Source organism: Lonchura striata, chromosome 5 (assembly GCF_050655825.1).
Source record: "Lonchura striata isolate lonStrDom1 chromosome 5, ASM5065582v1, whole genome shotgun sequence".
Lineage (NCBI taxonomy): Eukaryota > Metazoa > Chordata > Aves > Passeriformes > Estrildidae > Lonchura > Lonchura striata.
The window spans coordinates 32,290,309-32,315,584 of NC_140707.1; the positions used below are offsets into that span (position 1 = coordinate 32,290,309).

At 36.3% G+C, this 25,276-nt stretch overlaps 1 protein-coding gene across 17 annotated transcripts in view; it reads right to left on the reverse strand.

Moving 5' to 3' along the window:
• LRRC4C (leucine rich repeat containing 4C) overlaps positions 1-25,276 on the reverse strand; it is a 487,862-nt gene that overhangs the window by 272,487 nt on the left and 190,099 nt on the right. For all 17 annotated transcript variants that reach the window (XM_085580210.1, XM_031505043.3, XM_085580220.1 and 14 more), the window contains exon 2: positions 4,919-5,008. The gene's annotated coding sequence lies outside the window, so the exon portion shown is untranslated. The remainder of the gene's footprint in view (positions 1-4,918; positions 5,009-25,276) is intronic.

Sequence of the window (25,276 nt, forward strand, 5' to 3'; positions counted from 1 at the left end):
GAAAACCTACAAATGAGTCAGTTGAGTTTTCATTTTTGTGAATAAGGTTGTATTTAACATATGATACATGGTATAAATAACACTCATTGTACTAAGTTGCTGAGGATGAAAGCATCTAAGGAATGCAAATACTTGATAGAAATAAAGAATAGAAAATAACAGAAATAAATGTAATGTAGTTTAAACACATTAAAAACTGCATTTAATATACACAATGGTTTATGACACCTAGATTGAAGTGAATGTGGTTTTGATGTAGTCTAATTCAAAGCCTTCTTTTTATTCTTTTACTTTTTGCCCTGGGTGTATGGAAGCGGCTCAGACAATATTAGCCATACTTTCTCTCAGACATTAATGCTTGATATACTTCAATTTTTTATAAGTCCAATACCTCAGCAGTCTGAGAAAGACTGAAAAAATGATGGCTGGCTCAAAACAACTATGTGGTGTGTTGGAGGGGGAAGATCAAGTTCAGCAAAGGTGGAATGGTGCTCTGCCCCACACCCCATCCCTTTTGGAGCCTCTAGTGCAGCTGTCAGTCACTGGCATGCTGGAAGCAATGTCCCAACCCTGCTCTGGAGCCCCAGTATAGCCCAAGAGTGGCTATCAGAGCAGAAGCCCTTCCCGGGGGAGGATGGCCACAGGAGGCCAGAGCAGATAAAAAACATTGCACAAAGGTGCACCTGGTTGTGTCTCATATTACCGAGGCTTTGGAGGGAGCTTTTTTCCTAATTTCTCCATCATAGCCTGGCCTTTGTATGATTTAACCAGAAAAAGAGCTTCTTGGGACTGGGCACTGGTATGTGAGGAAGTCCTAAAGCTGCTGGGTTTTGAGACAGGAATATATAAAGCTCTTGGCCCCATTCACCCAGAGGACTCTTTGCAGGCTCAGTGGGGTTTTTCTGTCCATGGGTTGTCTAATTCATGTGTGGCAGCATGGACCAGAGGATCCTACTCATCCAATCCAATTTCAATTTCACTCACACAGCTTTAAGGATGCTGAAAAGAAGACTGTAAAAGAAACAGGATGTGTGGTGAAATCAACCCTACAAGAAACAGCAAGATTGTAAGGCAGCAGACAAAAATGCTGAGGCCCCTTTAAGGTCCTTAAGACAAGGATTTTGCGCATGACACTCCTTTTTGGGGTGGCACAAAAGGAGAGTGTCAGGAAGTGGTATGCTCAGACAGAGCATGATAGCCACATTCACAGAAAGGTGTTATTTTCTCTCCCCACCCCCTGCCTCAAATGGATGTTTTCAAAAGGGGATATTAGGTACCTAACATTTGCTAGACTAAAAGCAGCAGGAGAAACTGAGAAATGTTACTAAATTAGCAGTAAATTCACAATATCTTTGACAGCAAGTCTTTTGTTCTTCAAGCTGGTTCTAGAAACCAAAATCACAGTAGCCTCTCAAAAGCCTTGGTATAAGTGTCATTATAACACAAAAAAAAAGTCTGCTAGGATGTAGCTGCATAAAGTTGGACAGTTGAGACTCTAATAGCAACCTAACTTATATGAGAGTTCTGCTATGCAGATGCACACAGAAGTGTTTGCTTGGGAGCACACACTACAAATTCCTCACCTTCAGACAGTAATTGAAACTGATGAAACATCAAAGATTTATAACTTCTTGAAACACCACCACTTCTGCCCCAAAGGAGAAAGTTAACCTCAGGCCTTCAACACTCCAAATTAATAACCAGTCCTTAGAACTTAAGGTCTTTATTAGGTCTTCAAATTTCATGTTCTTACTGTACCTCCTACAGTTTCCTCACAAATTTGCTTCAAGAGGAGGAATTATTTAATTCCTAACAATAAACTTGGACCAAAATAAAAGAGCAACATTGTGCACATTTACAAGCATGCATCAATACATTAGCAGCAAGGAAACATATTATTACAAAATGCATGCCTGAAATTACAAGGCTTCAAAAGCATTCTTATTTCAAATCAGTTTTTAAAGAGTGTGATTTTTCTAACATGTTATTAGGACCTCTTCAGATGAAAGAAGAAAAATGGATTAATAACAAAGAGCATACTGATTGAAATCTAATTTCTATTATCACAGCTAAATGATGTTTTTGCATCCAAGCTGAAGCTGTGTATTTTGAGATACACAGTCCCCTAACACCATGTCACTCATTTCTGTGCTCTTAGAGCCGTTTCCTGTTGAATTGAAAATAACAGTGCCTCAAGTAACTACACAGTATAAAATGCTTCCAAAGTTAGAAGCCAAGTCCCTAACTAGCGAAAAGAATTAAATCAATCTTTCCTGAACAGTGTTTTCAGCTGAAGAAAAATATCCACATAAAACCACTTTAAAATATTATGTACCTGGACTATTATCAGCACTACTCAGATGATTATTTTTTCCACCCTCCAAATCACACAGCAATAAAACTCATAACAGAATTTCTATTCTATCAAATAATATCTTTTAAAAACACAGAACAAACTGAATCAAGAAGAACTCAAGGAAATAAAAGATATTAAAGCAGTACAAAAACAAAAGAAACTTATCATGAGCTGCCCCAGGTTCACAGATCCTCAATGTCCTGTCAACTACTCAAAAATCCCATAAACTGATATGAAAGTTGGGAGTTAAACCCAGAAGTGAAGCCCCTTGAGACAGACAAGCCCTGTAAAAGCACAGCAAGCTCCAGCCCCAACCCCATCTTCCAGGCCTTCAGGGTTCCCAGGAACCACTTCTAGCACCAAAACACCCCAGCTAGGGGCACAGACCAATTTCTACCTTGCAGGCTTTGGGGCAGACAGCTTCCATGGAAGAACTGTGTTTAATCAGCTTCTAGTTGAAAAGTAGTTATTCCTAAAAGTTATCAGGGAGCCAGTTGGGATGAAAGGCTGAGGGCACAGATCTTAGTTTCCACTAACCTTGCATTTTCTGATGTGAAAAAAACTGTTGCAAAATACAGATCAGTTCTCACCAGTACTGACACCACCCTGTGGCTGCCAGAGTATGTTTGATTGCTGCATGTGCTGAAAATCAAACACCAGCAGCACATGTGTTTAGTTATCTTGTTAGCTCCTAGACTGAGGGGAGATGTGTAAATAAATTAGTGCTGCATGCAGCACAGCTTTTGCTAACCTTTTACAAGAACAGGGACTAGGAGTACTCCAAAAAGCAGAGAAAAGACCCAGGCATTTAAAATTCTAAGTGCAGTAATAGCAGAAAATGCAAATGATGGGATGTCACATATGGAAAGCTGAGGCTTCCTGAACAGCTACAGGCAATAGCTACAGTCATTAGCTACAATCATTTTAAGCCAACTGCAACCTAACTTTTAGTCTGCACAATAAAATGGTTCTAAGATGTTAAATGTTTTATTTCAAATTGATAGCTTCTATCAAAATCTAATGAGCATATCAAATAAAAATATTCATCTTCCCAACATAACGATGAAAAATCTATTTTTTCCCTGACAATGAAAACCTTGATCTTAAATCCTCTGATGACACTGAAAGTATTTATGAATCAGAAAAAAAATCTATTTAGATGTTGTTAAAGGGATGCCCACTGATTTTATTTTTCTATCACTCTAATCCTCCAGGAAGCTACAAATATCGGTGTCAACTGCTCAGCTAAAACCAGAATTTTGAAAGCACACGTTCAACTTTTTTGTCCAAAGGACCCATTTTGCAGCTTCTTCGTGTCATTCTTTTAGCAGAGAGCACAGACACACTGCAGTTTCCATTGCATAGCTTTTACATCCCAATTTGAGAATCCTCACCTACAATTGAACAGATTCAAACCACTCTTTCCTTCAACTGATAATTTATTTGCAAAAATACCATCTTATATTAAGTAATTTACTTTTAGAGTTGTTGGAAAGTTCACCTGAACAAAGACAAGTTGGCTGGCTCTGTGTCAAACCTCACATTTAAGTTCTGACTAGTCACTAGATACGGCACATCACCACAGCCAGTGACATCTCTTCTACTCGTGGACTGAAGCATTTCTAAAAACAGTGACAGAAATCATACTGAAAACCAGGATGCTTAAAATCCTCTTTCTGTGCAAGTGCATAACTATTTGGATGACATATACTCAGTCTCCCAACACTGGAGCCCATGAATTGTCCCCACAACTCTCTATGCACAGAAAAGACCAAGACAATGCCTTGAACAAAGCTGAATCAATCAGCCTTTCAAAAGTCAAATGAATAACAGAGATCCAACATGAACCTCAAGAACTGTGCCTTTATCAGGCAGGAAATGCTTATGGCAATGAAATCAAGCATCAACAGAAGAAAAGTTAAGACTGTTGTTCCACTAGTGATACCAGAAACCATGCTGCTACTGAGCAGAGACATTGCTCCACACACACTGCCCTGCGAAAGAGCAAATGGCCTTTTTAGCCTCACTTTCTGTACTAGTGAATTAAGTCAGAGAAGGTCATTAATACTACTTAGCATCTCCTACAAACTGAAAATTTTAATCAGATTTTACACTTCTGTCAGCCACTGCATAGTTGTGTTTTTGCAGTTCCTACCAGAAAAGGTCATAACACTGCTATTGTGGGGGGAATTTAATGAATAAAGGCATTTATCTAGTGCCAGATCATTCTGCTGACCAGGTAGGCCCTGCATAAATTTTTTTTAGAGCTTTGCTTAACAATTACAATGGATTTTAACTTGTGCTGCTATGAACCTTCCTATATGAAGCTTACAAATTATTAGTAGAACCTGATGAATATTAATGCGCAAAGTAAAACAAGGGGATAAAAATATCTTCTGAAAGGTATTACCCTCAGACAATCTGCCACTGTATCTTAGCTGCTGTTGTGATAAAAAAAAAATACATTAAGAAACATCCCTAACCAAAGATTTCTTTGCTACAATCAAATAATCACTACCTAAATGGAAGACATAGTCAGGGTTACAGGAAACTTTCACTTACATGTTATTCAGAAGACCCAAGAGAACTTCAGTCTGTTTTCTTTCTGAATCAATAAATAATCACAATTTCTTGCAATAAAGGAATTCATTTCTGAAAGATAAAAAAAATAAAAATAAAAGTGAGGTTAAATTATTCACAGAATTTTTAGTAGCCACACTGTGATAATATATGAAAATACATAACCACAGCTGGGAAATTTACAGGAATATGCTACAATTTCATTAAAAAGCCTTCATAATTAAACCTTTATTTGTAAGGGTAAGCATCCTGTTAATATTTTATAATACTCAAAGTATGCTTAATGTATAGGTTAGTGTTACTTGAGCTGCAGGGAGTTTAATATTTCTGTTTTATTTTGTACCACCAGGAACAAAGGCTTTATTTTCAGGAAGCAGGTATTCTCAATTTCTACCAAAATGCCTTTCACAAGTAGTCTAATAGAAAATGGAATCGTGTCCAAAAAAACCCTAACATTTTTCATATGCAAAAAAATATCAGAGTTTCCTTGAATATTAATGGGAAAAGGATCTGAAGAAAATCCTGCATATTATATCCCAGAGTACCTTTCTTTATCCCTTTTCAATATGTATTAATGAGAACACATGAAGAAAAGAAACAGGTAGGCTGAATAATAGACTCTTGCAGTAAAATCAATTTAAGAGTAGAATAGGCTGGCAAGAAAATGAAGACTATACTATACATAAATACATGTGAATATATACTCTATATACAGTTTATTTCTACTGCTCTGACAGAAGTTCAAAGGGACGTAACTTTCCCTCTAGTAGGAAATTATACTGATTTTAAAAAATTTGCCTCATAGTCCTGTAAACAAACACTAGTCAGCAAGTCTTGTTTCTTATCCTAAAATAACAAAACATTATAAGAGTTCCATCAGTGTTGTGGAACTTGCTGTCAACAGGAATTTCAAGCATTTTCGACAAGTCAATGTATTCCTTCAGATTCCTGAATGTTTTTAACTGAATAACTAAATTACTAGGTTTTTTTCCTTACTGTTTGTGACCCCTGTGAACCAGTACTCAGCCATCCTACAGATAAGGACACTAAACAATAAGGAAAAACTTATTTAGACGTTTCTAGTAATTTTTAACTTTTCAAGCCTAAGAGAAAACATTACTGAAGGTAATATTTGCAGTGAGAGAATGTTAGTTATGTCTACTAAGTCCAGTCACCATCTAAAGCTTCATCAAATTCTTACAAGGAAACACGTGATAGCATGCAGGTGCTCTTGGAATGAGAGCTAGTATCATGATACAGATTTCCAGTTTTGTCAGCATTTTATGGAACAGCAATTCTAACATCAGGCATTTATCTGGCCATAAAGAAATACAGACTGGCTACAAGCAACTTGATTTAGTGGAAGTTGTCCCTGCCCACAACAGAGGGGTTGAACCAGATGACCTTGACAAGGGACCTTCTGACTCAAGCTATTGTATGATTACTGTATTCCCAATAGCCCCCTGCCTGGTTTGATAACTTCCAAAGTAATGTATGGGTTCACAGAGAGTAAACAAATGCATGAAACATGGTAAAATTTCCTTTCCATGTGAAACTTATATATGTAGCCTTTCCCCCTTTCCCTCACCAAACTACGTCTCTTAACAAGAAAAAATTTCAAATGATTCATTCATGTGCAGCTCACCTGCTTTGACTCTCATAGAAATGTCTCCAGAGGACCATCTAAAATATAACTTATTCCTGCTTAAGAATGCAGCAGTTCAATGCAGCCTCTCTGCTTTGGATAATGTACTGAAGCTTTGTTCCACATCTGTGTGTAGCCACATAATATCAGGACTGCCACCTAAGTGTGTGTGATTAGGGCCTGCAGTGACCACATAGAAATATCTAGCTCCTGGTACCATCTGATAATTGTGAATATACAGAGTATGGAAGAAAAGATCATTAGAGTAAAAATATTAGAAATTTGAGTGAGGAAAAAATGAAACAAAACCAGAGAAATGTAAAATTTGGGGGGGAAATCAATTTACTGACATTTAAGAAGTCATTGGTATGGCACATTACAGAAGATAATTCAGGGAAGAGGAAGATTATAATGATTTTATGAAGAAATAAAAACATGAAGTCCCCTAAAATAGTTTGTCTCACAGTCCATTCTCAAGTAGTGACCAAAATTATCACTATTAAACATGAAGAGCTGAAACCAATTATCTTATGCAACAACACTTTATGTTTTAATAATCACTACTGAAAGTTTAACTCTGTGAGTTTGGGGGAAAAAGAGGTAAGAGAATAAAGGGAATTAAGGTAAGATACTCTAAATTTGAAACCACATTTAATCAGCAGGATGCAATATTGATGTAATTATAAAATTTTACACAAACATTAGCCAAGGGTGTTATAATTAGTGCTGTCTACACCACAGAGGGTCTTGAGCTTGAAACGTTGTAGCTAAAATAATGATGCTCTTTTCTCCCCCTCACTGTTTCATTGCTGAGCAAGACGCATTATGGTCTGTAATATCCCTTTGGATGGTTGAGCTCAGCTGTCCTGGCTGTGTCCCCTCCCAGCTCCTTGTGCAGCCCCAGCCTGCTCACTGCTGGGCAGTGGGGGATGAAGAACAAGTCCTGATTTTCTGTAAGCACTGCTCAGCAATAACAAAAATATCCTTGTGTTAGCAACACTGTTTTCAGCACAAATTCACACAAGATACTCAGAACAAAATTAATGCTATTCCATCCAAAATGGGTACAAAAGCTTCAGAGGGTAAGACCTAAAAGACCTCAGCACTGAAACAAAAAGTTAAGAATTTCAAAGGACTCCGAAGTTGAGCTTCAGGTTGTATAAGGCTAGAGATCAGAGGGGATTTGAGGCAGATATGTGAGGCGAATTTAGTAAAACAATAAGGGGAGTGATTTCAGTATATACCCTGGAGAGGACTACTGGTTATGAAGGGAATTAGCCTGCAATACACTAGGAGAATATCAATTAATATCATTATTTTTATAGAATGCAGAGAGTATTTCAGGAAGATGGCTCGCTGTTTGTTTTGATTTCTATCCATAATTCTTGCACATCAGTCTTCCTGCAAATCTTTCAGGTTCACTTAGAAGTGCTCCCACTTGCTCTACTACTCCTTCCCTCCTGCTCTACTACCAAGGCATAATGTCCATTCTCTTTTTGTATTGTTTTTCTGAGTGATGATCTCATGCTGAATAATATAGTCCATTCCCCCCTCCACTTAAGATGTTAAAATAGTTTTAGGAATATAGCTATGAAAAATTATAGAGAATTCTATATAAAATGACATTTTCCCAGGTTTGAAATCCCATTCTATTTGAAGCAGGTTGCTCTTGGTGTAAAAGTGTAGGCCTTTAGTGCAAGATCCACTTACAGATATAATCAACTCTTTTCTGCATTTATACTTTTCAAGAAGTAACATATCATGTCAAAGTAATTTAATAACAATTACTTCATGTTCTCCATTGCTAACATCAACAAATCCTGGCCACCTTTCTCTTTTCTGCTTAAACATTCCTATGAAAATATTTATCAACTCTCATCTCATAACTAGGATTACAAATTTTCAGGCCAGTTTCCCCAGACACAGAAAACACCTGAAGGTAAGGATGAGAGATAAAAAGCTGTGTTATTAGTAAGGGAGAATCTTTCTCCTGGTTCTCAGTTCCCAGGCAACATTCATCTCAAGATGAGACCTTGAAGTGATAGAAACACAGAGCCAGAAATCTATTTCACATCAATACCCAAGACTCACTTATATTCTATTTTCCTCTGTCCTTTGAAGGAGCTGAGAAAAACTTTCAGACAAATAAGATACTTTAAAAATACTTATAATAGGCATATTTTAAAAGGGGAAAATGAGATATAGATTCCAGGGTTATAATGATGATGATTAAATGAAAGAACTACTTAAATGAAGGATTCAAATAATGCTGATCACTAAAGCAGGAAAATATAAATGAACTAGTATTTTCTAATAATTAGCTTAAAATTAAAGAAACACTTAAATCTTACATTTTTATGCTTATTAATGAATAATTTCTTATGGTGGACAAAGAAGGGAACCCTGAAAAGTAAGTTTGACATACTGAAAATTAAAAGAAAATATAAACCAGTGAAACAAAGCTCTGATTTCCCCACACCCACTCCATTCTATCCTGAATATCTGAAAGATGAGAGAGGCCTTAAGTATACTCTAAGGAAATATTGTATTTGCTCAAGATAGATCAGTTTCTCTACTCTTTTTCTTCTTACTGCCTGAAGGGGACAGACTGGAGCAACACAAGGAAAAATAATAGGAATTCCCAGCATATTTTCAGACTGTAAATTACTGTCAGTTGTGTTTTCCCAGGAGTCAGACATTGAACCAGTTCCGTTTTAAATATTGCTTTCTTACAATGGTTGTTATGATGGCAGTAGCAAATGTCAGGTCATGAATCTACTAACATGGCAATAATTGTTGCACAAGGACTCGGACAAATGTTCTAAACCCGGCACAGCTTTAAGGTTACAGTATGCTGGTAATTCTCAGTGCCAGCACTTCAAGGGTATGAATTGTCTATTCTTAGGAATAGTTTTACAATTACTAACCTGTATTCCTGACAGTAGCAACTCACAAAAGGAAACTAATTTCCTGAGCCTTGCTCAGTCAAACTGCTTGAGTAGGAATAATCAGTAAGAAGACCTTGATCAGGAGCATCCTGATTCAAAGCTCAGGTACCATGTCACAGCACAAATGCTCTAAACATACCATGCACACTAGAGCTGCAAATGTGCAGTAAGTAGTTGGTAAGTACAACATGTACTCAACAAGTCAATCCCAACACCTTTATACCCTAACTCATCCTTGGAGCTAATCTTTTAAAAGCTTACCCAGAAGACCAATGCTCTACTCTTGTCTCTACCTGGTCATTAAAAAAGCACTCTCTCTTCCAGTATGAAACCTGCCTGTTTTAGGTACTGAGAATAGCCAGAAAGATGTGTCTGGCTGCCAGCTGCTGTGTGTCTGCTGTAGCAGACCAGCTACATTCTTGCCCCATCAGGATACTGTCAGTCCTGTTCCTACAACTGTGCTGGGGCTGCAAACCCAACTGAGATCAAACCATCAGCTCCTGTGTCTCTGGTTTGGAAAGGCCAGTCTTTTGCTTAATTCTCCCTATTCATGCTTGATTCCAGCTTTGCATATATTTTACTGCCATCTCATTCTGTTGGTTTCCTATATCCATGTTTATACATTTATACTTGCTTCTTATTGTAGATTATAGATAGAATATATGACTTACACAGAAAAAAATACATTACATAACAACTACCTCAAGTTTCCAGCATTTTTAATTTCTAAATTTTCACGTTACTCCAAATTTTTACAATACTGGAGTTATCTGATCTGAGTACATCACAGGGCACCTTCTTGGTCAGATTGTTGCAAAGATTGTCACAGAATGTATTTCTGTTGATGGAAAGCAAAAAAGTTCAGGATCTCATTTATTCCTTTAAACACAAAATATAAATTTTATAGCTACATACTCAGATCTGAAAACAGTGGAGCATGATAAAAAGCTCCTTCCTAAAGACATAGAACTTGCACCTTCAGGCAAGCACACAGAAAACTGATGAATGCTTACTCAAACCAGAAAAGACTACATTGAGCAGGCATTTGAATATAGCAGTGATCAGAGGAGCATAACTTCCTTTTCTCCTCCTGCCTGACACATGATTTATTTCAGCAACAGAAAGCATAAAACACTGAGAAGAAAACCATCTCCACAACAGCCTGTGGAAGATCGCCACTACATGCTTTGGAAGCAAATAAGAGCAAAACTATGTGCCCATGCTTTCAGTAGAATGTATTTATTTTCTCACACTAAGAATCATGATACGAAGAGAGACCATAAAGTTCTAAAAACAGGTCTTTGTAAAGTTATTATAGAAGCTTGTGGCAAGAATCAAAGAATTTAACAAGAGACTGAGAACTTCATGTTTCCAGACTGATTGAATATTTAATTTCTAAGGGCAAGGCAGACAGCTAAGATCTCTGGGAAAGGGCACATCATTAACAGCAGCTCCCAAATGTTAGCTTCAAGAACCTTTACCTGACATCTTTCAAAGCTCTGATGGATACTGTAATGAATAAATGACCAGGCAATACTCTAAAGAATCAATTTGGGGTAGCATAAATATGCATTAGTCAAAACAAAAAGATTATGTGATTTACTTAATTATAAAATAAATATTTAGAAAACCAGGAACTTTATATCAGAGTACCTCATTTACCAGGATTTCAATTTAAATCAGCATAATAAACTCCTTAAGCAGAACCAAAACAAAAACACCAGAGAGCAAAAATATTCCACATTCTATTCAGTTAACAGTACTGGGCACAGAAGCAGCAAATAGAGATGTTTCATTTTAGGAAGGAGTATTTACATGATGCAGCACAGCATGTGAAAAAATGGATGGGCTGGATGGCATAGTGGGGAAGGTTATTACTCCTGCAAATTTACTGAACTTTTCCAGTATCCAGAGGCCCCACATAGAAGATGACTTATACTGCTGGCCTGAGCAGTGCAGAAACAGGTAATTCATTACAGAAGATTAGGACATAGATACACAAGGTCAACAGAATAATTCAACTTCTGTGCTTTTATTTTATTTTGGCCAATGTTGTCTCTAAGAACATATTTTCTTGTCTGCGGACCAGTGCAGCGTTAGGATAAATATGAAAGTTATGAGAAATTTCAATGTCCTACAACCTGATAACTCCCAACATTGCTAAGATAGTTCTTGAGTCTGCCTAAATTAATCATTTTTTAATTTATTTCTACAAAATACATCATCTGTGGTTTTACTGGAAGCTAGTAACACTAGGCTGTTTGAAGGTCAGGAAAAAAGATTCCTTCAGTTTAATTTTATATGTCCTAGAAACAGTTTCTTAGCCAGGCTACAAGGCTGATGGAAATTGGCAATTTTCAGAAAGATGAATTTTTACTTCTGCAGCTCTCTGTGAAACACCTTTTAATGTAAAGATTAATTGGAGCAGAAATAGCTCTGACTATATCATTTTATCTCATGTCAAAACTATTTTGCCAGAGAATTTGAAAGGATCCCCCCAAAATGCATATAATTCAGACTTAACATAATGGTAGAGGAACAGTATATATTATAAAGAATATTTCTGAACATGCCACAACTCTAAGGGAATTCATAAAAAGGATTTAAAAAGGGGGCAAATGAGGGTTTCCCTGAAAGTAAAAAGGGGGGGAAAGGCACAATATGAGAAGCAGGAGAGAAAATGTTTCCAGGATATTGGTAAATTTTGATGCTTTGAAAATGTCTTGAATGATGAAGACATGACATATGGCATACAGAGAGTCAGAGAGGTGAATATCTGGCTGAGTGTCAGTTTGCTCTTGGGTCAGCAAAGAAGAGCAGACAATCTCTGCTGACAAGAAAATCTTAATACAAAACCAGAGAAAAACTCAGTAACTGTGCATTGTTTGTCAAACAATGCAAAAGAAGCTTAATCCAAGAAAGAGAGCAGTAGCTGCTGAAAGTTATTTTATTTTTTATGTACTGTAGAGTGATTATGTCACCTCCACAGTCTAAACAATTATTTTCCATTCCACAGCACAGGTCCACACTATACAGTTCAAGGTAATAAATATCCAGAGGAAAAGTTTCTTGTTATTTTCCTATCATTAACATGGATTTTTTTTTTTTTTTTTTGTAACCTTAGAGGTTAAGCAAAAATTGAAATTACATGAAATTACAGAGCAGAAGCTGCTCAAAATGTATGACAGTTTCTGAGCAGGGGAGAAAAAGCAGTTGAAGAAAGAATCAAACAGCACCCTGTACATCCTGTATCTGTGGAACAAAGTAACAGTTATTTTTCAGCAAAGGGGTACATTTATTTATAAATTACAGTTGTGTCACTGAACTGCATTTTCACTCACTTGATATAAGCAGCTCAGCAGATCTACCCTGCATCTTTCCTGCATTCTAGGTAACTACAACATGCAGCTGAAGAAAAAAAAAATTCCTTTATTAGCCATTTTCAGTGCAGCCTTAAGACAGGCTAAGTTGTTTCACTAACATGACCATGGTTATATTACCCCAAGTCATACCCCATGTATGGAGGAAGGAAATAAACTCTAGCAGAGACTCACTCAAGAACAGCCAATTTCCTTAAATGATGGTAGACAACTAAAGTGTAGATTTGAGGCAGATATCACATTGTCAGCCTACTGAAAATGGAATACCAACAGTATCCAAAAATATACCATTAGCAATTAAATATCAATACAGGAAAATAATAAGCAAATTCTGTTCAAAGACAGAATTTTTGATTGCAGACACTTTCACTTTAAAAGTGAAATACTGTGGCAAATCACAGTGCACAATGATTAAAATGCTAGTGTGATACTTCAAAATACTTTATTCTTGGTTCTAGTATGTATTCACCATGCACAATAATTCTTTCTCCTCAAAAGTTAGAGAACACTAGGAAGATTATTTTTTTAGCACCAAAGGGAATTAGGAACTTTAATGGCTTTGAATAAAAAAATATTCTAAAGTCATATAAACACATTATGAAATTCAAAATGAGGAAAAAGAAAAATAAACAAACTTCATTTTGATGCTTCTAAAACTATCTTCCTAGAAAAATTTAACAAAATTGATTCAATTTTATTTGAATATCACTTTGTATTTCAGGAGAAAATTGCTCTGCCAAGAGAATGTACAAATAAAGAGAAAGGTTTGATTTGGGAAGGACAAAAAAAAAACCAAAAAACCCAAACACCTTCCTTTGTGAGTTGTCCAACTCAAATTACCTTAGTTCGACTGACTGTAAAACTATTTGTATTACATGCATTAGATGCAAGACAGGAATAAAATTAAATACTTCTCCTGAAGACTCGATGAAGAAATGAAGCAGCCTGCTGAACTCAAAATATCTTTTGCTAAGAGTGTCATCAGATGTGCTGGAAGAATTGAAGTGGACAATCAAACTGAAATCACAGCAGCTAAAAGAGTTTTATCTAAAAGGATGCACCACTTTATCATTACCCATATCACAGTCTATTCCACAATGTATTGGAACAAACTTGAAACAGTACAAACTGGCAAAAAAATCACCTATGAGGACAAAAGCATAGAAAACCAAATTCAAAAGCAGTGCTCTCTGTAATAATGTCTAGGTCACTTTGACATCCCTCAGTGGGAAATTATTAATATTGTACCAATGGTGATTTTAGTTCAGTTTTGCAAAAACTTGTCCATCCACATACTATGATTTCTGGAATAGAACAGGGACAAAAAATACAGCAGAACACAATGCACAATTTGGATTTTCATCATGTTTTCTGTATAAAACATTTTTAACAAAATTTAATTTTGGTAAAGTTCCAGTAAAAACTAAATAAAGTTTCGTGATATCCTTGCATGGCTACAATTATTTCTTGGGGGTAAATGTGTCAGTTTAATAAACCAATATGTATTTCAGTTCAGCGTAGAATATCTCACAGATATTCTTCAGATATAGTTTCTTAACTGTTCAGGAGAAGAGGATAGATATTGTTTTTCAATGCAGTTAGAGGAAGAGTTTTGTTGTTGCTATGGTAACGAATATATCTTTTTTACTTTCTTTTGTCATACCATACAATTGGCAGGCTTTAAGCATTTAGACTGGACAACCAAGCTTCCTCTCCTCTGCATCAACAACTTGCCATAAAGAAGGTGAAAAAAAGGGCTGCAATCACATCAAAATAAATTTGGTTGAAACTATGTACATGTTAAGCTTGCACAGCTTTTAATTTCTGAAAACAAGAGTTTCTCAGTACAGAAAAAGATCAGAATAGACAGAAGAAAATCCAGTGAAGGGCCACCGAGAAGGTCAGAGATAGATTCACTTGTAAGGAGAAAGTGAGAGAGCTGGGATTGTTCAGAACAAGTAACATGGGGGGCTGGCAGGTGGCAGGGGCTGTTTCTACAGAAGGTTATCTTCACAGTGGTGTAAAGGAGGAAGATGAGAAACACACAAATTGAAACAAGAGAGGTTCTGACTCCTCTGTCATTAGAATAATCAAACCTTAAATGAGGTTTCTCACAGAAAGTGCAGTCTCGGTGTCTCTGGAGATCCTCAAACCTCATCTGGGTAATGCCAGGAGCAGTCTCACCCCAAGCCATCCTGGCTGTGAGCAGGAGGCTTGACCTCAACTATCCTGTAATGCTTTATACATATGGAAAATTTCTAGATTAAATATTTAGTATTAATATGTGTGTACTATAAGTTACAGAAATCCATTCCCTTAATAGCTTAGCAAAAGCAGTCTGAGAGCTTTCGATGCCCCTTTCTGTGATCAGAAACAGGCAGATCTTAAGATAGGATGAAGGATTCTTTTTGGAGAGAGACTGCTTAGTTTTTGGACACAGAATCATTACTTACAGATTTTCTTCCCTTATCTCTTAAAGAGTTCTTCTCTAAAACTTTATCCACTTACAATTGCATTACATATGCTTAGTGTGTGTGAGCGATCACATCCTGTTTTGGATTTTTAGACTTGGTAGTTTTGTCTAGGTGCAAGCACCCCTTCTTCAACTTACACCTACAAGGCAATATGATTTGTTTTCCTAAAAGACCTCTTTCACGCTGACAATACCATGATATGAATATTCCTTTGCAGTAAATCCTACCAATTCTTTCAAACCTATCTTTTTTCTGAGAAGTTGGTATCTTCCCACTAAGTAGTAGTCCTACTTCAATTGATTTAAGATATTTCTGAAAACACTTTTTTTTTTTAACTTTGTAGTTTATGGTGATAATTAGAATATCCTGTGTATTACACTGATGTCTTCTCTTAATGAGTTCTGCTACATTATCTTCTGAATACTTCTTAAACATTGTCTTAAATGAGAATTAAAGCTGCTGGCAAAAGACTGAAATCTTGCTACTGAAGGACTGACTCTTTCATCTGCATTGCAAATTAGCAGCTAAGAACATGTCTACTTGGAAATTATGCAGCATAGGTATGGAAATCTCACAAGGTCTAGGATGAGGTTATTCTTCCATAAAATCCATGAACCTGAGACATAAGCATAGCTTGATTCCACAATAATATTCTCATTACTTTCATAGGCTTACTAAATATTATATGATATTAAAAGAATATATTTCAAGGCACAAGTCTCATTTCATTTTTGAAATTGTGTCCATGGTGCTTTATAACTGCAAATTAAATAAGATTTCAGTGATAAAATGGGTCTATGTATCCAGATCTATTAGAATTCACATGCAGAAATATGGGACCAAGTTCAGAAACTACTTTAGTTACATTACAGATCATGTCAATTGTTTCTTTTTCCAGACAAAAAAAAAAATAAACTGTAATAGCTTGTTTGAATCAAATTAAAATGCCTGTTTTTGAATTAGGAATACATTATAAAAAATATTCTTACAATTGACTATAATTGCTTTTGTTAAACACTGTTCTCAAAAAAGAGAAAATTGAATATATTTAAATAAAAATTCGCCTGAACACACATCATTGCCATGAAACAAACACAAAAAAAATCATAGGAAAAAAATCTTTATTGCCCTACACTTAGTGCTTGTTTGACTAAATTAGACACTAAACTGACTAAAAGTAGTTATTGTCCTGCTCTAGTTACTGAAATTACTTCCTAACTTCCACTCTGCAGTCTCTGTTGCATTGGGGTAGTCAGTCTGGATGACAGCTCTGCCATTGTTAGGGTGGACAAATAATGATGACAAACAGGGGTTTTTTTCCACTATCATGTAGGATTCACAAAATACAACATGATCGTATCTTGTATTGGCTGTATGGGGCATGCTTCTAAATGTCATCAAACCAAACCACCCACCTCTCTGGATATTTGCTTTTTTCACCTCCTCACAGCAGTAATGACTGAACAGAATAAGATTGCCAGCATCTGCCCATCCAATTTTTAAGGAAGGCTGGAGCTTCAAATCTGACAAAACAAATTAGTTTGGTGGCTGCAAATCAGACCCCATTCAGGTAGCAACAGAGTCAATAAAACCACCCAAATTCAGAAATATAGTGTTTTCCTTAGAAGACTGCATTAAGTAAGCAGAAAAAGTAGGTCCTTGCTCTCCTGCTGAGGTTTTTTCACTTCACATCATTATAACACAACAATAAAACTGTCTGAACACCTGCCTGTTGTTATTGGCTATAAATCCCACAGTATTACCAAACATTCCAATTTGATTTTAGCAAACGTCTGTTACTTATTTAATGCTCTATGCTTCAAGGAGTTGCATCATCAGTTGAAGATGTATGGAAATAGTAAGGCTAACAAATCAGGTCCTGAAAAGGGTTAGAGACAGTTGTCTTGAAAGTGGTACTTTGCATTCAGCAATATTACTGATATCCACAAAACATAATTGTTGTAACTGGGAAACTGGAATCAGAGGATCTTTCTGCCATGAAAAGTCTTGAGACCTTGGAGTGAACAGCACTAGTAAAGACAGAAGAAATTCTACTGTGCCATGTTATGTTACATGTTTTTTGGGTTTTTTGGGTTTTTTTTTTTTATTACTAGCCTAATTTTGTTTCATATATGAATGGTGAGACCATATCTACAACTTTGGCAAAGAACAATCTATGTGAAATCTCTTCCTTAAGAACATACTTGAAAACAATTCCAAGATCATCTCTCAATCAACACTTTGATAAATTTACCAGACTGCATTTCTCAAGTCTTTCACTGGTAATAGTTCCCAGACCACAGGCCATTTTTTGAAACTCATCTCTGAATTCATCTCAGCAATTTGTGTAGCAGGACAGCCAATTTGGACATTGACATATAAAGCAGCTATACTGATGTACAGAAAAACAGTATCACCTTTCAAAATCTGTCTTGACTTTTGCCTTCTAACTGAAAGATATTTTTGGGATAGAGGATATTTAAATACTCCCAAGAAACCAGCACAAGATCACATGAAGTAAAACATGAGGCGAACAACTTTTAACTACTTAAATATTTCTAGCAAAAAATCAAGAATTCAGATATTAACATGTTTATATTTTCCACTTCATCTAATGCTGGAACATACAAAACTCATTTAACTATCCACTCACTGCAGCAGCACTTTGTGACTATTTCTACCAGAAATCATCTAACTCTACTTATAATGTCAATTAACAAAAGTACATGATGTACATTATCATCTTCTCTATTATCTTCTTGTTTAAATTTGGCAGACTTTAAAATGTCATGTCAGAAGTTTGCTATTAGAGTAAAATTGTGATCAAGTACAATGTTGCTGCCTGCCTGCTTTCAATATATTAAATATGAACAGCGGAAGACATGATGAGATGGTCTCACCAATACTGTAATCAGGTGACTTGCATTAATTTCTAGTATTTCCTCAGCAATTACTGCATGTAGTCTTACAGAGAGTGTATGTTTGACCTTAAGAGAGTTTTATCTTTACCCTATTTTTTGAAGGCATGAGTGTTTCTTCTCTTCAATTATCTTTGGGGTTTATATTCACCTATAGGGTTCCACTTAAATGCCTTTCACTCGACTGCTGTTCTCCACCTCCCCCCTGCATCTCTGGTAAAGTTTTTTAAATTTCCTATGGAGTATCTGACACATATAGTGTGAATTTGCTCTACCTTCACAGAATGTACACTGATATCTTGATTACAATTGAATGTTTCTGTTTCCCCCTTTAAGGCCTTTATCTGATGAGGTCCCTTAAGTAAAACTGAATGTAATTAACAAATGTCTCTGCAATACAAATATCTACTGAATTTCAATTCTGACCTAGCTTGACTTGCCACATTAATTGAATTAAAGTGGTTTCCTGGAAGGACATTGCTTATTGATGAGATGAACTAATCAAATTTATCTTGGCAGGTATCCATAGTCAATATGGAGCCATATAGAATCTGAGGTGGGAAAGCAATCGGATTGAATTATTTTTTCCTATTCCTTTTGAATTTAGGGTGTTTCAATTCTTAAAGCATTGCTAATACAACTACATGAAGCTCTGGGAGATACTGTGTCATTTAGAAGCTGTATCTCAAAAATTTCCTCCAAAGCTACTGACTTGTTTTGGTGAATATAAACAAATCATGCAGACACTGCTATTGCCAGGGACTTCTCTAAGAAAAAATAAGGCGTCCATAAAGGAAAGTAGTGGTTTAAGGATTGGCATAATCAGATTTTGGGTTTTCAGTACTTTCAGTTAAATATACAGGGCTCAAGGAGAAAGCAGATGCAAAAAAAACGTGTGCTTGGGCAGAGGAAGGTCCAGAAAGGCTCATCTTTGGACCACAGGATATATTTCATGGCAACATCATACAGCCCAGATAGATTAAAAAATATTTTGCTTACCAAATTACAGGCCTCTTCATGATTGCTGGGAGATAGTAACAGAAACCCACAGAGACACAGAAAAATTATTACTGACCCTAAAAATTTATGAAGCAGAAGAATCACAGCAAGGAACAAAGTAAAGGTCCTCCTCTGCATGCCAAGCAGCTAAACTGATCACACGATAATCTAGGTATTACAAAGGTGTGCAGATGTATATTTAAATATGAAAATTAAGGAAACAAATAATTCAGTTAAATTAAGAAATTTAACTAAATAGCTGTTTCTTCGGGAAAGAATAGTGTGTGAAGATGACCTCTTAGTAGCATATACAATGTCCTATGACAATTTTCTGATACTTGACAAATTGTTTGATAACAATATTTCTATGCAGCACAGTGGTAAAACCAAAAAAGGGCAAAAACTTTCCACACTTGGGAGCAAAATACAGCTGAGGAGTTTTGAGGATTTTAACTAAATTTAAATTCTCAGGAAAATACTGTGAGGAAAAACAATGCCATCAAAACAATAAAATGCATAACAACTAGAAATTTCTTTTTGCTACAACATACAAGGTTTTATGATGGTTTCCTACACCAGCACATGAATTCAGGGTTTTGATACTACCTCATCTGATATAAGCAGGAGGAAAAGCACAACACAGAGGCAAACCATTTATCACAGAGGCTAAGCTACTCAGAGAAAATTTTCAACAGGCATTATCAATGCCATTTCAGCAAATGAAACAAATACATCTGATCTGAATTTTCCTCATTATTCACACCCACTCAGTGTTTTCATTAATGATGAGGATACTGAAAGATAAAACATAACTTTCAGTTCTAAGCTTCAAGGTGGTTGTCATCTTGACAATGCATAACTATGATTTAAACAATCAAGAAAAATTATCCTTAAAGGTGGACAATATTTTGAATCTAGGTCATCACCCTCCTACACAAATAGCATACAAGTGTGGAAAAATGGTTTCACAGAAAAGGATTTGGAGTTTTTTATGGTCCAAGAGCTAAAACTAATTTTATGCTGTTATAAAAGCAGTAAATATTATTTGGGATATACCTGCTAATACACAGCCTTGAAAAGGCTGGAAATTATCCTCTACTGTACTTGTCAAGTATAAAGACTCACACAGACTGTCACATAAAATTTCAGGCATTTCAATGAAGATTAGGGTCAACTGCATATAGTCCAGAGGAAACAAGAAAAAATATAAAGAGATTAAGAGCTGGGAAAAAGGAGGAGGAGAGAAAACAATAAAAGAGTAATAGGAGGTTATGATAAGTTTCCAAATACCTACAGAGCTGTGAAAAAGAGGATAACATTAATTCATTTTCCATGCCTAGGGATTACATGACCAAGAGTAACAGATTCAAACTGCATCAAAAGGCAGAACCAAGTTAGTCCTAAGGAAAAAAAAAAAAAATCCTATCCATGTGGAAGATAATGCAATAAAATATAATTTGGAAATTGTGATGCCTCTGTCCCCACAATCAGTCCCTTCAGAGGCATTTTGGCCTTCCACAGACATGGGCTGACAGAGACCTAATGAAGTCTGACAAGGGCAAATGCAAAGTCCTGCCGCTGGGATGGAGTAACCCATGCCAGCTGCACACAGGGCTACATCAGCAAAGTGACAGCCAGCAGATTGAGCAAAGTGATTATTTCCCTCTACAGCATTTGTGAGCCTCAACTGTAGTCCATGGGTACTTCGTGTATAAAACACAGATTACAAGACATGTTCAGGTACAGAACTGCAGCCAGATGAACATGATGGATAAGAAGGACTGAAAAATGAGGCTGGTTAGTCTTCTGAAAAGAAATTTCAATGGATGGCCATCTTACCTTAATGCCTAGTGGGAAGCTGTCCAGAATAGAGACACACACCTCAACAGTGCCAGTGACACATGAAAGGGGATAAACAGTGCAACCATAGTTATCTGCTTAAACTTGCATTTAAGTTTAAAGTAAAAAAATCACCATGATGGCTCTCAAATATTCATCTGGCTTCTCAGATGTGTATGCCCATCTTTGGAAATACTAAAATACCTGGGTGAGCAAAGTCTTCAACTGCCTGATCTCATCTGGCCATACACTAAGTAGCAGCTGCACCAAACAATCTCCACAACTGCTGTCCATGAAATCAAACTCTCCTGAAAAAGAAGTATCAGGAATGACAAGCATACTTGATTGTATTCTACATCATAAAGATGACTATATCACTGTGAGCTATTTTGTCAGTTCTATAACTTGAGAATTTTCTATCTTGTTGGGGGTATTTTGAGGACATGTCACTTGACAACTGAGGATCTATCAGCAGACAATTTTACAGAATGACAGAACAGTTGAAGCTGAAGGGAGCTCTGAAGATCACCCAAGTCCAATCTTTGTCTCAAAACTCAAGTCAATTAGAGCAAGTGGCTCAGGACTATGTGTCTCTGGATAAAGGTATTAGCAAGAACACAAGACTTCTGGTGACTAGTTTAGGTTCCTGTTTTGCAAGTTTGAGTCTCACATAAGTCAAATTTGCATGGTACATATTCCTATTAGACCCACAGACATTTGAAAATGCCCTATAAAAGTGTCACCGGAAAAATTGACCTACCTGTAAATCAGAAAAATATTTGCAACAACCTTGATACATTTTTATTTCCTCATTTTTACCATCATTAGCATCACTTACAAGAGCAATGCAGGGAATCTGCTATTCCTCAGCACAGCTGGAAAATTTAACTCAATTTTCCCTTACACCACCCCTTTCCCATGTACTCTGCATGCAGTTATTTGTCATAAACAAATAAATTAGCCTTAACTGTTATGAGCAAGCAGAATGCTTTCAATTAGAGGTAGCACCTTCAGACTGTTCACTCAGCAGCAGGAGGACAGTAAAATGTTTCTGTTATTGAACTCCTTGGCACTGCCTTGCTCGAGGATATTTATTTTAATAAACACAAGGTCGTTATGCTGGCATGAGGACACCACAGGTTCTACCTAAGTGTTACTCTCTGATTACATGTTATCTATCTTGCTGTTGTATCTCTAGCTGAATTCTGTCAGCCTCAACTGAGCAGCTCCTGTTAAAATTAGAAAAAACCTCAAGGGAGGGCAGTCTCATATACAGAAGACTCTAATTCTAGACAGCAGACAGCTCCATATGCAGGAACAGCTCCAGCTCCTTTGTGCTGCTTGCTCTATCAAGCATCTGTCACCTCCCAGTAAGCTGCAAGAATTTCATCTATCTCTGCATACTAAGGAAAAGGTTGTTGATGTCTTACTTACCTGTTTTATTTTGTATACAGTATAGAATGTAGCATAGAGGTGATGATCATTAGGAAGTGTTTTTTGAAAGTTGGAGATGTTTGGATACTATCCCGACTCAATATGAATGAACAATTGCAAACTCTGACACTTCTCTGTTGTACACTAATTATACTGTCAGATCAGATAATGCCACTCAGTTTTACAGATGTTTTAGTCCACTTCTGCTGCCATAAAGCACCAGTTTGCCACAATACAGAACAGCAAAAGCAGTGTGATGAAAACTCACTCATGGTCCTGAAAAATCTTTTAAAAATGATCAGTGTGCCTACAGTGAGAGTAGTCTCGTTACTACTTCTCTGTGACAATGGATGGAGAAATAAATGCTCTTGGAAAATATTTGAGAGACCTCTGTCTGTGGTGAAATGACCAAATAGTCTCATCTAACATTTGGAATGCAGAGGGAAGAGAATCAAAATATCATTGAAGGGGGAGGGACCAAAAAAACTCAAACTCTCAAGCATTTACTTCCATTAACACATCACTTAGAGATTGAGCTTTTCCTGAATCAAAATCTTGAGACCACACTCCACCCTCTATCATCCTTTACATTTAAAAATACAAGGAAAACACCCTGTTGGAATTCTGTTGACCTAACAGATACAGCAGTGACTGGGAGTTAAGTGAATAAGGGAGGGGGGCAGAGGGAATTTCTTTTTTTACTCATTCTAACCCAAGCAAAGTTTGGAAATTATTTCAAGCTAAAATAAAAAATATACTGCATTATATGTCTCAATTCCTGAATGAATTGAAAAGGATGGGTTTTTTTTTTAAGACCTCAATTACTAAATAAAGTATTTTTTTCTAAAATTGGAATGAAACTTCAAATGTTCATAGTAAACCTATAGCTTAGAAAATTTCATCTATGACTTATTATTGCATTTGAAAATCGTATATACACTGTGTGTGCATTTTCTCAGGCTCAGAGAATGGTAAAAACGTTCTCAACAGTCACAGTAATGTGTAAGACTAGAAATACTTCTGTGCTTCCTTCAAAAATGGCTAAAAATTCAGCTGCTGCCAAGAGCAATTAATCTTCCCGCTAACTCTGCCATTTATAACAAAACCTGTAATTCAAGAAGCATTTTTAATTATCTTTCACTTTCAGGCTGTCAGCCACTATGGTGATACATTATATATTCTTTGTTAGCAATGATCTCTAGAATATCTGGTTTCTTAAACATTTTCTAGCACTTCAGTTCCTTTGAGATAAATTACTTGCTCTGTGTTTTGGTGAATACAAGCAACCAAGTTCTCATTTTCACATCCCATAATTTTTCCTACATACACTCTTCAAGGAAAACCCAAGGCCTTCTACACCTGGAAGATTTAATGACAATGGACAATTCAGTGACAGAAAAAATTTCTCAGGGCTCTATGTTCAAAAGATGCTTATAAAAACAGGTTTCAGTGCATTTCTTTCAATATTGAGTATGACCATTTAACTATGCTTGCTGAAATACTTTGCAGTCCCCAAAGCATCAGCCAGAGCAAATGCAATCCTGTCATGTTTGCCATCAACTATTACTTCCACCTGGTACATCTGGTACACTGATTTAACTCTCTTCCTAAACTTTAGTCACCCTAGGTACAAACGACCTTAGCCACACAAACTGTTTTACAGTTGGCCTTTTTAAAATTGACTGTGCTGTGAATATTCCTCTTTCTGATATTATTCATTATTAAACATCTCTTCTGACTCACTACACATGGTAAAGCACAATTGCCTGAGCTTTCTGTGTCTATGTGTGCCTATTTTGCATGCACTCCATCTCTACTACATATTACTATTCACATCCAGATCCATTCAATCCATTATTGTCCTTACAGTTCCCACAGGTGATTCAATGTTTTGTAAAACAGATGCCAGATTCACATAATCATAACTTTTATTATTGATATTATTGTTTCTGCTGTTATTATTATTATAGTAATAATAAAGGGAAGGAAGTATTGATGTAAAAGCTGAGTTTTTAGATGCAAACCTATCTCTTCCTTGGTTTGCTGGCTTTACTGCAAACCTTTTGCTACTTAGATGTTGAACCTGTCTGGGATCAAACATCCTTCTTGCAAACTTGCTGCTTGGCAGCTGAAACTTCCCCCAGTGTATTTGTCCTTCAGCAAGTAATTGTTCTGATTACTTTTTGTGGGGAGGGGAGTAGAGAATGGAAGATCTTTATGGTAACTCTTAAAATACTGGTGTACTACAAACATGTAAATAAGAAACAAAATTAGGGTTATAAATTAGAAGAAAATGTTAAATTGCTCAATGTCTATTCAGAAAAACATAGTAATTTTTTCCTCTATTCATTAATAACTTATAGAAATTACCTGATGTTTGTAAAAGAGATAAAAACTTCTTGATTGATTTCAGACCATAAGATTCAAATGTCGAATTCAGACTTGACAATGCCAGTGTTGAAGTGCATCTCTCTTCACACTCAAATCTCCTTCTCATAAAGCAGTACTCCCCTTTTGTCCACTCTCCTGTTATACAGCATCACTCAGTCTTAACTAATGTTCGTGCTTAGTCATTGATCTCACACCTTTGCTTTGAGCCGATTTGCCCCAGCAATTAATTTAACCAAATTTGGAAAACACTTCAACATTATCTAACACATTGTATTGTATAAAGGGAGAAAGTGGGACACCTATTGTTTAATA